The sequence below is a fragment of the Rhipicephalus microplus genome, unplaced genomic scaffold (genome assembly GCF_043290135.1).
Source record: "Rhipicephalus microplus isolate Deutch F79 unplaced genomic scaffold, USDA_Rmic scaffold_22, whole genome shotgun sequence".
NCBI classification, from domain to species: domain Eukaryota; kingdom Metazoa; phylum Arthropoda; class Arachnida; order Ixodida; family Ixodidae; genus Rhipicephalus; species Rhipicephalus microplus.
This window is the reverse complement of record NW_027464595.1, coordinates 825,812-841,588: the sequence shown is the minus strand read 5'-3', so window position 1 is coordinate 841,588 and position 15,777 is coordinate 825,812. Positions and strand designations below refer to the sequence as shown.

At 42.8% G+C, this 15,777-nt stretch overlaps 1 long non-coding RNA gene across 1 annotated transcript; it reads right to left on the bottom strand.

The window, feature by feature from the left end:
- Nucleotides 1-350: 350 nt before the first annotated feature.
- Nucleotides 351-11,966, bottom strand: LOC142786313 (uncharacterized). Its single transcript, XR_012889002.1, has 3 exons — nucleotides 11,934-11,966; nucleotides 11,142-11,335; nucleotides 351-471 (listed from the first exon to the last, which is right to left on the bottom strand). It is a non-coding gene; the product is annotated as an uncharacterized LOC142786313 (long non-coding RNA).
- Nucleotides 11,967-15,777: the final 3,811 nt, after the last annotated feature.

The following is a 15,777-nucleotide window of genomic DNA, read 5'->3' as shown; positions in this document are numbered from 1 at the left end:
CGCCGTAGCGTAACATTTGCGAGGTTTCCCTGATTGCTGCACTATTTTTTTTACTGGGGTGGCTACTTGCGAATAATTTCTGCAAGATGATTTTATTCCAGCAAGTGGCTTTCAGCGAAGGCACGTTCTGTTTAGAAAAAGACAACGTGAACGAGAGCCCATCGTTTTCCGCGGATGACTTCTACCAGCGTCAATACAATAAGCTACGGTCACCGCAAAGAAGCTGGCTAGGAGAGATGCTCTATATATTTTTTAGTGGGATTTGTCACATTGAACAAAATTACGTTTTCTTTAAAAAAGACAGAAAAGAGGAGACCATGAACACATTTATTTGCGAGGTGACCAGGAAGGGGCGATTTTAATCCAGGATATCTTGAAACGTGGCTGTTTCCTAGGCACTCACCAACGTTAAATAATCACTGAGGTTGGAGTTGATCAATGCTTCTTGCCTCAAACTACGTTGGTGTCTTTCTATTTTTGAAAACAAAAGAAAGAAGCAAGGCTGTTAATTGTTACAGCGAGCACAAGAAGCTTTTTTTTAAAAAAAAGCAGTCATGCAACAGTTGACAAAGCATAGGTGCGTTTATATACAGAGAAGAAAACAACATAAGTAGAAAAATATTTTAAGATATGATGGTCTGCGAAAGCTGTATACTGTTTATTTTGGCTCCTAAATAATGGACCCAACGTTTTAATTCAATTAGAATGGCCCCACTTTGAATTCAGTGAAAATAGTATGAAGTATCATGACCTCAGAAGAATTCTTTTACTTTTATTCCATTTTACTGCTCAACGTCATAAAACTAAACCTGTGCATGGCTTTTCACAGAGCACCAGTACTACTGACGGAGACGTCAAAAACCGCTAAGAAAATTTTCGCGTAGGCTCCGTTCAAATCAGTGAATCGCACCATTCATAGACATACAATGTCTGTCTGTCTGACTGTCTGTCTGTCTGTCTCTGTATGTATGTATGTATGTATGTATGTATGTATGTATGTATGTATGTATGTATGTATGTATGTATGTATGTATGCATGCATGTATGTATGTATGTATGTATGTATGTATGTATGTATGTATGTATGTATGTATGTGTGTATGTATGTATGTATGTACGTATGTATGTATGTATGTATTTATGTATGTATGTATGTATGTACGTTTGTATGTATGTATGTCCACACATGTTTCCTTACCTGTTTTAACGTTCGGTAAATCATGGCTGTAATGACCTCTCTGAGCCATTAGCAAAGAAGATGAATTTTTCGAGGGGCTCTTATTTTCTTACTGAGAATGAGCAATCAAATTTTTTAACCAACAGTGGTCTACATTAAAGCATCCACAAGTGATCGTCGTGCAGAAGCTCTTGGAAACATTGCAAGTTAACATTTGTAAAGTGCGGGTACTAAGAACACCCATTCAAACAATGAAAATAGAATTCGACAATATATTTTCTAATAACTGCAGAACTCTTCCCAGTAGAGACCTAAATGCCGATTTGAAATTGAAAGACCACCTCGAAAGATACGACATAAAGATTGTAATAGCAACTGATGCTTCAGTTCGAGAAGAGAAGGCAGGAGTCGGAATTCCATCTGCAGTGTTGGATTGGTCTTTTTCAATTCGTTTACCTGAGTTTACGCCTATTTATCAAGCGAAATGACTTGCAATGCTTCTAACATTACGAAAATCACCTCAATCAATAACAGATGCTATAATTCTTTCAGGCTGCCTGTCTGTGTGTTTTTCATTACCTGCGCCTAATATGTCCAATGCTTTCAAATTATTTTATGCCCTTGCCCAAGACATTTACGACTCATTCGCTTGGTGTGAATACCAGGGCATAAAGGTTTAACTCTCAATGAATATGCAGATGCACTCGCAGTGCCCTCACTTAATTATCCCATAATTTCTATATTGCTGACTCTAGCATTTATCGCCATGGCGCGCTTGGGAAAATTTGTAATATCAGATCATTTTGAAAAATCTCACTTGGCAACATCTGATTTTTGCCATCTTAAGTACCCTGGAAAAATCAATGGTGCTCCTCTAGAATATTTGAAGATATCAATTACGGGGCTACGATGCCGAGTCCTCCCCCCCCCAACCCTAAATTTTTATCTACACAGGTCTGCTCTGGCACTATCTGCCCTATGCCTCCTGTGCAACGAGATTGAATGCCATCACCATTTCCTCTTAACATGCAGGTTATATACAAACCAAAGGAAGAGACTGTTAGAAGAACCTCTCCATAGGTTGGCTCTAAATATACTTCGTCTTGTGGTCCTTTTCTTCGCAGCAAACAGAAATTATCAACAAGGCCATCATACATATCAGCTCGCATTGATCACCGCAATAAAGTTGGAGTTTCATCATGTCACACCAAATGTTTTCATGACTCATTCATACCCAAAACTTGTGTCAGTTGGAATGATCTTCCCATGATATCGCTATATAACTGATATAATATGTTTCGTAAAACCATGGATCTTCTCTAAATGTTTGTGTGTATATTGTCTTATGATTACAGAACGACCACAACGTCTGTTCAACCTCGTTCCATGCCTGTGGCAATATGTATATGTTTGTATATATGTATACATATTTGTGTGCATATATAAGCCTATTATTGTTAATAGACCTTTTTCCTGATTGAATTGTTGTCATTCATTTCACTTACTTAATTACTTTATTTCATTTACTTATCTGCAATGAGTTTTTTTCTTTGCTGTTTTACATTGCTTCCGTTATGTATATCCCCACTCCCCTCTGTAATGCCCTCGGGTCCTGAGGGTAAAATAAAAAATAAATAAATAAATAAATAAACACACTGAAAAGGGATTTAGCCACAGGAACGTTTGCGAGGCTGTGTGCGATTTCTAATGGCAACAAAACGAATGGAATGTTAAGCTGGGGCAAGAACTCACTTTATTTCAAATATTAGCTTGTTCGTTTTTTGTAATACCTGCATTTACTTTATTTCTAATCTATCATTTACCAATGGGTTCTTTGTTTAAACATCCGGATCTAAATAATTTGGCTGGTAAAACAATTCCATCTCACAAATGAGGCACCATCCGTTTCATGGCCCAACTCCCGTGAAGGGTTGCACAAGGACTCTGAAGAACAACCAACAAACCAGTCAAATCAACAAATCAGTCAGGCAAGGAGTGCATTGCTGACATTATTTCTGGTTTTTAGCAATACTGCAATAGTTACGGCGGGAGTTGAGAGGATTTTAAATTGCAAAAAAGCACGCAAGTAGGAGCCTAAAACCTTAGAATGTTCTGGAGTTCAGTCATTACACAAGTTAAAAATAATATTTATATTTGCCCCAGCAATTTATTGACTTGCTGGCTGGTTTTGTTGATTCAACGTTTCCATACCGTTTCAGTTACATAACTTTAAGTCATCTGTAGTATCTTGAGGTCACGACAATAGTTGGTCCGTGAAAGCGGTCAATATACCTTAATAATAATATAACATAACGAAAAGAGTGAATTTACTTGAATTTACAAACCACTCCGTACTCCATGGCAGCTATATTTTTTACTCGGCTGTAATATTAAATATTACAGCCGAGTACGAAGACAAATTAAAATTAAAATTAAAATTGAGTACAAAGACGAATTTTGTCTTCGTACTCAATTATCTCATTGATTTTTTTTACATGTGTCGAAGTATTGCTGTTCAATTTTCAGTCTCCCTGTCTCACTTGGTTTCTCCAAAAGTTCAGGAAAAGGAAAGTTGCAAGCAGAAAACACAAAGAAGAGACACCCTAAACTACTCTGTGTGAATGACAACAACAACTTGGTTGCAGGGCCATCACTATCCGCTTGTCCAGAAATTTTACCTTCCGGAAATACTCTCACCTGCCTTGAAGCCACTTTCCCTCGTACTGTGTGCGAGCAGTTTAACTTCCCGAAATGTTTGGTGCCTATTTGAATTGCTAATGCCCCTCTAGCTAGTACGCCCCCTGTTTGGAACGTCCCCTTGCAGGCTATCGCGGGGCTCAGCATAACAGGCCTCTGAATACTTCGGAAGCTTTGCGTGAAGCCGTACACGTCAGATGCGTGAGAAGGGCGGCCAGAATGGTCCTCAGTTTTTCATGCATTGCTGCACCTAGCCATGTATTCACGCAGTCCCAAAAGCCTCCTCGGACGTGACGTATAGTTGGCCCGAGCCAGGTTTACACCTTCAATGTAATTGTTTTTAGGACAGTTTCTTCCGGTCGGCAGCACCTCTCTTTTTTGAAGAGGTCACCCGGCTTGAAAGAGCGATCAATATGTTGGATTTAACGTCCCCAAACCGCCATATGCTTATGAGTGACGCCAGCATATGATTATGAGTGCATCGTCGTGTTTCCTCACTGACCTCGAATCAACGCACTTTCACTGGAACTGGGGGCAGCATAAGCACAACAAGCGAGGACAGCACTCTGTGAACGAAAAAAAAAGGGGGGGGGGGCTCTAGAAAAAAAGAAAATCTGCTGTGGAAAGTTGTCCTGCATATTCTCGCAAATTGTTGGCTTTTGCTCTGCGGTGGTTTTGGAGACAGACGGTGCAAGAACCTCGGGATCTGTGTGTCTGGTTGAGCTGATGGATTCCACGTGTTTCCTACATCATCGAGCGACCGTGCGCATTTGAGCGCCTCCGAACCTGCACGTCGCGGATACTTCGCTTCCGTGCCGAATCGCGAAGATCTGCCGGTGTCAACAAAATCAATCTGGTGTCATCGTTCATGGTTGCTTCCTAGAGAAGCGATAAGCAAAACGCTTCACTATGTCGTCGGCACCAAGCCGCGGCCGCCAGAGACCAGTGGGAGTGTGTCGCCGGGGCAGGTGAATGAAGCATCGCATATACTTGATTCCACAGAATTGATTGATATGTGGGGTTTAACGTCCCAAAACCACTATATGATTTTGAGAGACGCCGTAGTGGAGGGCTCCGGAAATTTCGACCACCTGGGGTTCTTTAACGTGCACCCAAATCTGAGCACACGGGCCTACAACATTTCCGCCTCCATCGGAAATGCAGCCGCCGCAGCCGGGATTTGAACCCGCGACTTGTGGGTCAGCAGCCGAGTGCCTTAGCCACTAGACCACCGCGGCGGGGCTTGATTCCACAGAAGACAATGTCTCTTGGAGTAAAGTGCAGCCCGTATTGTCCGCCCCATGCGTCAACTGTTCTCAAACATGTAGCATGAAGGCGAGCACCGATACGAGCCAGATGGAACCAACAAGCGGCTGCCAGTGAGCACGAAAAAAACCGAGACGGGCCGTCTCTTTCGTCGGAAGTACATATGTGCAGCGGTGAGCACTGTTTGGGTGAACACGCGCGTGCGTGGCCGATGGCACTGTCTGGGCCCCGTTACGGTCATCACTGGAAACATTGCGCATGCGCATCACGCCTTCCACAAAATAATTGTTCCACCGCGCGCATGACGTCATGAGTGCACTTCTTTGTCGCCTGCTAGCCGCAATATTTGTTTTCTAAGCCCATGCATACTGCATTTTAAGATTTCCCTAAACATCTGTGCTTTAACAGAACAAGACAAAAAACTTGTATATGTATGGGAGCGTGTCTATTCATTCCCTTTATAGTTGTTGTGCATGCAACGTCGTATATAAAAAAACCAAGCATCTTTTGCAGCGATTCATTCTGTCACAAGATCGCATTATTGCTAGGGTTCCTGATGATGAACGGTGCTCAATTGTAGATCTTTCCCTGAAAGGTTATTCTCAGCGGTATATTGGCGCTTTAGTTATTAGGCCCCTGAAGACTGTGAACAGGATAATTCAAGCCTGCAAGTATGAAGGTCGCATTCAGGATGCACCCTGCGCGCCCCTCCCTGAAGCTACCACAGACGATAAAGACGCCCTCATAGTTGCAGCTGCTGTTCGAAACCCTTTCTTGCCAGCCCTAGCAATACGCGAGGACTTGGAATTGGACGTTTCGGACACCACTGTTCGACGTCACCTGCGTACTGCAGGCCTTCGCTGTCGCGTCGCAGCGCAGAGGACACTACTAACGGCGGCACACAAGGACGCACGACGACAGTTCGCTGAGTTACACGAAGCATGGACATCAGAAGAGTGGGGTCGCGTCATCTTTTCGGATGAGTCGACGTTTTCGACGCGACAAGACCAAAGATTGCGTGTTTGGAGACTACCAGGCACACGGTAAGGCAAACTTCCTGCTTTGAAAAGCAATTGGTTTAGTTAACGTCAAAATGCCATGCAGGAACGACCCAGACAACGTGCAAGGTGTTTCTGCCAGTGGGAGATCGAGTGTGAGCGTGTGGGGTGCTGTTTCAAGATATGGTTTAGGGCCCCTGCAACGTATACGTGGACACTTATCGTTCGAACAATACTGCAACATTTTAAACAATGTGCTGTTGCCATATGCAAGCAGTTTATTCCCAGATGGTGATTACATGTTAGAACAGAACCGGTCACCGTTACACCTGGCGCGGGCTGTCAAGGAGTTCCAGGCGGAGCAGGACATGCAGCTACTGGAATGGCCTCCGAAAGGAGCGGACCTGAATGTGATAGAAAACGTGTGGGGCCATCTGAAAGCATCTTTGGCAAGGAAGCTCCTTTATTCCGCGACTTCGGACCAGTTGTAGGCGAAAGTCAGCAACGAGTGGGAAAGGCTGAAAGCCGATCGGGAATGTGTTCGATCACTTTACGACTCGTTACCGTCCAGAATAGCTGCAGTCGTTGCTGTAAGTGGTCACATGGCTCGCTATTAGGTTTGCTCATGTTTTTATATTTGTTCTCATGGTCTTGTTTAACTTAAATTGCAAAAGTGCGATTTTCTTGAATAAAAAGTTTAATAATTATCCCTCTTACACTCACTTTTTTTCTTCACGCGCCAATCTTCAATCCACATGGACCTTGAAATGCAGAAGGTATCAGCTCAACGAACAAAAAATGCGGCTAGCAGACGACGAACAAGCGTATCGATGACGCGATGCACGTGTTGGAAAGAGTGTTTCGCAAAGCACATGCTGCGCATGTGCAATGTTTCTAACGATGGCTGTTACGTGGCGCTAGATAGTGCCGTCGGCCAAGCGCTCGCGTGTTCACCCTAACAGTGCTCACCACTGTACATCGCCCCAACCCCGTAAGACCCCGCAGATAGCCGACACGTGTTCATTTGCGTCTGAAATGACGACGAAATTCGCACAGGATGTGTACTGTGTGATCACCAGCTGTGTTTCATCGCGTAGCCGTGCTCCTCGAGAAGGCCTAGCCCGCAGTCGGTAAGCAGCTTGTATGCAATCGTGCACCGCTCTTCCACGCCCGTTGTCATGAATACGTGCGGCTGCGGTGTTTGTGCACCGTCACTCAGTGAATATCATTGAGCTGCCATGGTTTGTGTGTACTTGGGTATATTTTATGGACTTGCGCATCAGCAGTGCTAACACGTGAGTGGAAAAGAGCTCGGTGAGTCAAGTAACTATTGGATAATCAAAAAGGTGAGATTGGGTCGATATATAATAAAAGGTCGGCGTGACATTTAGTGGCCACAACCCACCTCAAGTTTACGCTTGCTCCTTTAACCGTTGTTATTAGTCGATGCAAAGAAAGAGCTCTCTTGCTGGTACCACACGGCCGGTCAAAAAGCCGTGCCTATATATACCGGAAATTCGAAAGTACAGTCGTGTAACGCGTGCAGTCTGTGAGGCTTTAGCGGCTGTAGAGATGCCAACCAAAAGAGCTTTAGGGATGGAGAAAACGAACGCTCGACGTAATCATATCGAAAAAAAATAGAAATGGATGGTCACGAAGTAACCGATACGGACAGCATTTTATCCGTATCCTCATGTCATTTTGAAAACCTATTTGCGTGTACACAGGTAAACCTAGAAAGATTTGAAGAAGAATATATAGGACGCATGGCGCATGTCAGTGAGGAAGTGAAAAACATTTTGGAATTATCTATATCTGCATCTGAAGTTGAACGGGCGATTGACAAGTTAAATCCCGAAAAATCTCCAGGACTAGGTGATCTTTGTGCCAAGTGGTACAAATGTTTTAAAAGTTAATTGTCTTCAATACTTGCGGGCGTTTTTAATAAGGCATATGAGGAAAAGAAATTACCACCATCCTTTGGTGAATCGTGTACCGTTCTGATTTCGAAAACATGCGAGGTTCAAAAGCTCATGCACGTCACAGCGTACAGGCCAATCGCACAGACAAACGTAGACTACAAATTAATAATAAAAATTTTGGTGGCTAAACTTCAGTCAGTAATAAAAGACATCGTTGGCCCACATCAAACGTGTGGAATCAAAGGTTGGTTCATAGTTACTTATGTTCATAAAATGCGATCCGTGCTCGAATGTGTTGACACCAGTCAAGCTCGTGTGGCCATACTCCAGCTGGATCTGGAGAAAGCGTTCGATTGCTTTGCCCACGCTCTTTTGTTTGCAGTATTGAAGCACAGTAATGTTGGTAAGATAATATTTGACGGTGTAACCATAGCATATCAAAATGGTAGTACGAGACTAATTACCAACAATACATTGCCCCCCCCCCATTAGAATTGAGCGCAAAGTGCCTCTAGGTTACCCTGTTAGTCCACTGTTGTTTTGCATCTATATTGAAACTTTATGTTCTGCGATATTGCAGAATGACATCAATATAGGGCTTAGAGTACAATCTTTAGACGTCAAACTACTCGCATACGCTGATGATGTAGCGATTTGTATCACTTCCTGTGAAGGTATTGAAGAATCAGAGTTTCTAAATCTTTCGCCGAAGTTACAGGAAGCCACATAAACTGGGGTAGATGCCTCGGCTTCTGGCATCGATATTGGCCTTCAACACCAGAATTTTCTGCAGCCATTTAATGGAAAAAAACGCCAGTTAAATACCTCGGAGTACCGCTCGAGTCATACAAAAGTACAGAAGAACATTGGACACCACAAACGAAAGAAATTAAAAAGAAAGCGAGTAGGTGGAATGCAACTTATCTGTCCATGTTTGCCAGGGCTACTGCATGCAACTGGTTTTTTTGTGTCTAAGCTGTATATGTGATGCAAGTGCTGTACTGTTCCCGGGTTAATGTGCAAAAATTACATCGGATGTTTGCAATATTTGTGTGGGGGTCTAACTGGTTAAGGTGTAGTCACACGAATTTGTTTAGGCGGGTGAACTGTGGAGGCCCTGGGCTAGGACATCTGTTTATCAAGCAGTTAGTAAATAGGTCTTTCTTTTTTCGCGAGACAAGAGATCCTTTCCTACTAACAGTGTGTCAAACAAGACTAAGTAGACTGTTGCCCGAGTTTGTTGTGAGCACTCATGTTACCACAGAGGCTGTGCAAGGATACATGAAGGAAGTTGTGGCCAGCGTGCGGTTTTTGTGTGTTCGTTTTTCAACTGACTACCTGTGGTCTGTTGGAAAGAAAAAACTGTACAAATATTTATGTGATGCTCCACATACTACTGTACAGAGCGCTTTATACAGCAGGCAAGGGTCATAATGTGCTTAAACGAGTTAACAAAATGCCAGCAGCTCTAAGTGCAAAAACGTTCATTTTCAAATTACACACCAGAACACTTCCTGTAAGAACCTTCCTAGAGGAGCGTGGGTTTTAAATGCCTTGGGGACCTCACTGTCTTATCTGTAAGAAACCAGAAACTATTGACCATGCTTTTCTGCATTGTTGATAAGCAGTTTATTTTTGGGACGTATTACAAAATACAATAAAAAAAGAGTACCCGTTAGAGCCTCATGGGATCAGGTATTTCGCAATAGAGAATGATGATAGATTACCTTTCAATTTTATCATGATGACTGCCTTGCACAGTATATGGCGCTCTAGAATGGCTGGATTTCATTGTGATCCAGACAGGAGAACAGCAAGAGAGTATTTTAAAGAAAGCATCTCAAGATTACTCGAGGTGGTAAGAACAGACAAATGTGTGCCTTAATGGGTAGAAAGGGTAGAAGCCCTACTGACCATGAAAGAATTCTAGGACGTGATTTGTTATAGTTATGCTTGACGGCCTTAGTTATTTTTAAGTTTTTTGCATAGTTCTTTGTAAATTGTAATATAGTTTTCTTAGCAACCCGTTTTTGAAGTTTAACCGGAAATAAAAAAAAACTAAACAATAAACACGTGCAGTCTGTTCGAGTGGTGTTTTATTCTGTATTTGTGGTGTGTGCGTGTTTGTAACTATGTGTCATCGATTCTGCCGCCATTGGATATTTAATAATTTTGTCGACTCTGGGCGAATGCACCCGTCAACTTTTATTTTTTAACCGGAAATAACTCCCATAAATCGTTTCAAAAACCTTGCGAAGGCAGTAAATATTTACTCTCTCTATACCCGCTCAAAACCTCATTCGGGTAATTAATTACTACTCTTCCTACGTTCAAAAACTCAGTTAGCACGAGAGTAAATTTTTACTTCAATAGTAGGTGGTAAAAAAACCTAGAAAGGTAATGCGCTAGACGACAAGTGGTTCACTCAGTTTTTGATGTTATTTTAGGTCATTTCCGTTTATTGTGCAGGGATGTTTTCTGACGCGGTGTAGAGATACACAAGAACAAAGATAAAGCATGCTTATTTATTAACGCCATTGCAAGGAAAGTAAGGTAGACGTATACCTGGTAAGCGCCGGCGTATAAAATAAAGAAGTCATTAATAATGAGATCTAACAGGCAATCTTGCCAAAAAAAGTATAGGGAAATTTATTTGAGGTAGTTTTGTAGTATATGTGAAGAAAAAAAAGTGAATGAAAAGATATATTTCCGTGGGGAGGGACCAAACGTTTGACCTTAAAATAAAGCGTCTGATGCTCTAACAACTGAGCTGCAAGAACGGCTATCCCTCCATCGACTTTGCTGGGTGTGTGTGTGCCAATAAAACGTTGTAGTGTCAGCCAGCGCCATTTGTAGCCATGACGGCAAGTGTGGAACAAGCTTTCTGCTTGTTTTGGCGTCACGTAGCACGTGATCATACGAGCGGGAAGATGATTATAATCACTCGTCAAAGACATATGTAAATTTTTTAACGCCAGAAGGTTAGAGCCTCGAGCTCAGACACACGAGGTACTTCATTTTTGAAATGCCTATACTGCTAAGCTGCCTTCTCTGGTAGAGAAACGTCTGTTGGCAACTTACTGTTGTACCTTGATGACCAGGAAGTTCAAAAATGTAGCTCCTCGAGCTCGAGGTGATGTCTTAGGAGGCTTAGGTGATGTCTTAGAAGCTCAGAGTCCATCTTTGCTAGCACCTCGTCATCAGTCGTCTCATCGTGCAGTCCTTCGCTGGCCTTGGCCAACTTGTTGGTGGTCTTCTCCAGGTGCTGAAAAATGCTACGAAGCCCCACCAAGACGAACTCTTCAGAGACTGGTTTCATGTCAGCTTCATGAACGATTTTAGTGCTGTGTCGCCATCGGGGTGCTCTCGTGTTTTGCACGTGTTTTGTGGACCTACTTAAAAATGGGGTGTGGTTAGGGCACCAATGTAAAATCCGAAGACTTCCTTACAGATAAAATGGCTATAAGTACTGTACACGTGAAAAGTTTGAGCAGCGCACCTTTCAGCGTGTTTGTTGTAGTTAAAAGAGCCAAGATCCTCATATCATGTGCCATGACTCCTTTTTTTCTCGTTCTAGCGCCATTACGTTTACCTTCCTTAACACTCAAACTGTACTGAATTTTCTATGCAATGTATAGGCAGCTGAGCAGCATAGTATTTTATTTCGCAAATCATTTTGTACAGAGAAAGTCAATGAACGTACACGACAATATGTTTGACGCCGTGATGTTATGACGTGCCAGTTTCGCATTATTAAGCCTAGGGACAGTACTAAAAAGTTGTCCTATTTGAAACAGCCGGTTAAAAGGGATCTAAATTCTCTTATATTACAATGAATTCTTTTGCAAGTTATTTTTGCTTTTCAGTACGTACCGTGGTTTTTGCGTCTTCATATTGTTGTTTTACTGAAATACAATAAATTTAATACGTAATGGTTGCCGTTTCTTGGTGCTACGCTTGTTCACTTCATTATGAGAATGAAATTAAAACTTAAGCACAAACGTCACTTTGTGGATGGTGGTGGCAGCTACCTTACCAATTTATGTAACCTAAAAAGCTACATGTACTACCAGCGTCAAATGAAATCAGAACAGCGGCAAGCCTTCGCGATGGTATAGTGCATGCCGTCCAGCTATCACTGTGGGCAGGGCAAGCGTATAAGCGCAGAGCTGCCGAACAGTATGCGCACACCTGTCAACGTTGATAACTGGACGGCGCGCTCTACACTGTCGATAAGGCTTGCTGCTGTTCCCGTTTCATTTGACACTGTTAGAACCATGGACTACGTGTTACGATAAACAACTTTCAGCACCTTTCAGCACACAATTCAGCTCACCAAATATAATTTGTTTCAACGCAAGAGACCTCAACTGAGCCACAACGCTAAGTTTCAAAGAATGCTTGCTTTGCGGCGATTGTAAGAAGGCTTTCCTTCGCCTACACTTTTCACATCCTGAATATTTTTTTCATATAAACTTACAAACATTGTGGCGTCGCTGACGCAAAACCGGTGCGATGAAACAACCACGAAACACTAATTTTACGCACCTCCATCAAATAATTCAATCAGAGGGAAAATTAGTAGGGGCTGAGTGTTGACACGGTCCCTCGCTGGCCGTTGTGTTCGCCTCAGCGCTAACCTCATTTGTTCAGTGCGTACAGGCTCCCTGGGGTAATTACACTACCCGCCAGCTCACCACGCATTGCTGGAAATTTCTCGATGTGGCCGAAAGCTGTCGCAAAGGCACTAACGCGGCCGGGCGTCCAAATTGAGTCAACAACTCGCTAAAAAAGACTTTTTCCTAACATATGCTTTTTGTCGTATGCTATGAGTTATTCTGTGGCTTTTAAGGCCCGGGCTCGAAAACTATTCAACGATTCTCCGGCACAACATTGTGCAGAATTTGTAGGCACGCACGCACACACACACACACGCACACACACACGCACGCACACGCACACGCACACACACACACGCACATACACACGCATACACACACGCACACACATACACACGCATACGCACACGCGCACGCATACACACACGCACACACATACACACGCACGCACACACGCACACACACACGCACACGCACACACAAACGCGCGCGCATACATATTTAAGAGTACAGTACATGTGTCGTCTTGGGTCCATTCAGTGAAGCCTTTGCAAATTATTCCACATTACAAAAAGCTCATACTTTTGCCACAAAATGCAGCAGTGAATGTGATATCAACATGTTGGAAAGTCACGTGATAAATGGCAAACAAATGTCATTTTGCTGCGCGCTTTTCAAGACGAAAAACGCGCAAAAAGAACGCGCACAGGACGAGCGCAAGATAAAAAGGTAACACGGGGTGGCAGACACCTGACAATGTTGTTGCAGGCTGCCACCCTGGCGCCAATGCAGCGAGGTTCGGCACGCTTGTGGCCTAGTTCAGTCAAAAACTCCTCAAAAACACCGTTTAGTAAGCCTAACTTCATTTTAACGGGCAAAATAAACTGAAACTTACACCCTGAATGTTTGGTGGCGCCGCTTCACAGCGCTGTAATACATATCTACTATATTTTATTAAGAGCTGCACTTCGGACCTGGGACTTTGATTATGTGTGTTTAGTTACGTCTGTTTACGGAAACATATTTAAGCCGTTCTCGACACTGCTCGCTTGTCAGCTCAAGGAAGCCAGCTAGTGACAAAAGCTAATTTGTGAAAGAAGGTAATTGTGAGTACACTGAACTGTTACTTGTGTGAATGTTGGTTAAACGAGTATTTCAAATTAATGAATCTTTCGGAAATTCTTGCTGGTTTTCTTATGCGCTTTATGCAAAAAAGTTTCAGCTAAACAAGATTAGCCGCTTAGAAGTGTTCGCCCTTCGGAGACTACGATTTGGGGTTGCTTCGATGTTGGCAGTGACCATGCACTGGCCGCAACACTAGCACAGAGCGTATGGATTGTGGGATCTCGATGTGGCGTGAGCCCCAAGCTCTTGCATTGAACGGAAACAGCAGACATAATTGGAACGAAAAAAAAAGTCAGTTAACACACGTGTATTTAACTACTTTAAAACGACAATATCGTCAGCCGAATAACATCATTTGTGATCAACACGACAAACAATCTTACACCATAGTGCATAACACTCAACAACATGAAGAACGCAAGAACACACGCCAGGCGGCTTCGCCAACACTTGACTTACCAAACTGGTGCCATAACATACACCGGTCACCCACGCGAGAGACAACCAGTCGCGCCGACCACCACCAGCCAGAAACGACCACTCATATCTCGGGCGCCCCACCCAGGCATGACGCCAGGCGCCACTGTTGTTGTTGTTGTTTCTCTGTGCAAATGGCTCGTACCCAAAGGAGGGGATTGGCCAATTATAAGGTGAATTTGCCCTATACTTTCAGCATTGCGTCATTCCTACAAAACTTTTGTAACTTTATTTTGATTTGAAATGCCGATATCAAGTTTGCAGAAAAGAAAAAAAAGAAAAATAGTGAGACCGTAATTTAGCAAGAAAATTGTTTGTCGCTCTGATGTATTCCTGAACGGCGAATAAAACATCCCTGTGGCTGAAACCCACTGTAGAGGCTCCAAATGAAAGAAGATCAGGTTGTGATAATTGCAAGCCCAGTCTTTGAAGAGGTGGTGCTAGTATGCTTTGCCTGAATAAATCGAAACGGCGACAATGTAGTAAAAAATGACTGATCGTTTCCTCTTCATCACAGTAAATGCACATAGGGGAACTCAATATACCTAATCTATGCAAGTAAAAAATTGAGGGAGGTAATGTGGCAACGAAATTTCTTGATGACAACTTCCATCATGCTTGAATTAGACAGTTCACTGCGCCAGGGGAATAACAAGTGTTTGTACTCTGGAGAAGCCGTCAGTGCAGGTCTTATAAATTCAGGTCTTATAAATTTTGCCTGATTTTAAGTGTGCGAAATCGCGCCACCGTCATGTATACAGTATGAGGAAAAATAGGAATAATTGGTGTCGAATGCAATGCCTTCACAAGAGAATCAGCTATTTTGTTTAACAACAAACCTTTGTGCCCTGGTGTCCAGAATAAATGAACACTTCGGAGATGACAGGGAACCAATGATTTAAAAAGTTTCAGTATGGGTGAGCGACCAGATGCGCACAGAGAAGAGCACACTGATAATGAATCAGTTATGACTGCTACGATTGGAATGGAAATATTTACCTTTCGCAACGCTAACAATATTGCCATAAATTCAGCCAGAAAGACAGGAAGAAAATCCGGTAAGCGAAGTGAAAATGACCAGTCAAGTACGGGGCAATATATTCCAACGCCTGATTTTTCATGTGATTGAGATGCGTCCATTGCTATAATGACATTTCTTGCCAGAGTACTGAAATCGTCCTGCAATACACCATTTAAAATGCCTGTAGGTAATAGCTTAGCGTGAGTTGGGAAGATATCATGGTAAACAATTTCTGGAGAATTTTGATGCTCAGATAAAGGAATCAGATCACGAAGTTGTAAATTTAGAGGCTCAAGTAACGATTGAATAAATACTATTTGTGTTTTGCGAAATCTGGGCCAATGCACGGAGAAGCATAGGTCAGAATTGGAAATAAAAATAATTTGTTCAGGGTTAAACGGTGCTTCATTTAGTCGTAAAAAGGTCTGCACAGTAAGAATGTTAAAGCGACCTAATAAGGTTGGTATTCGTGCTT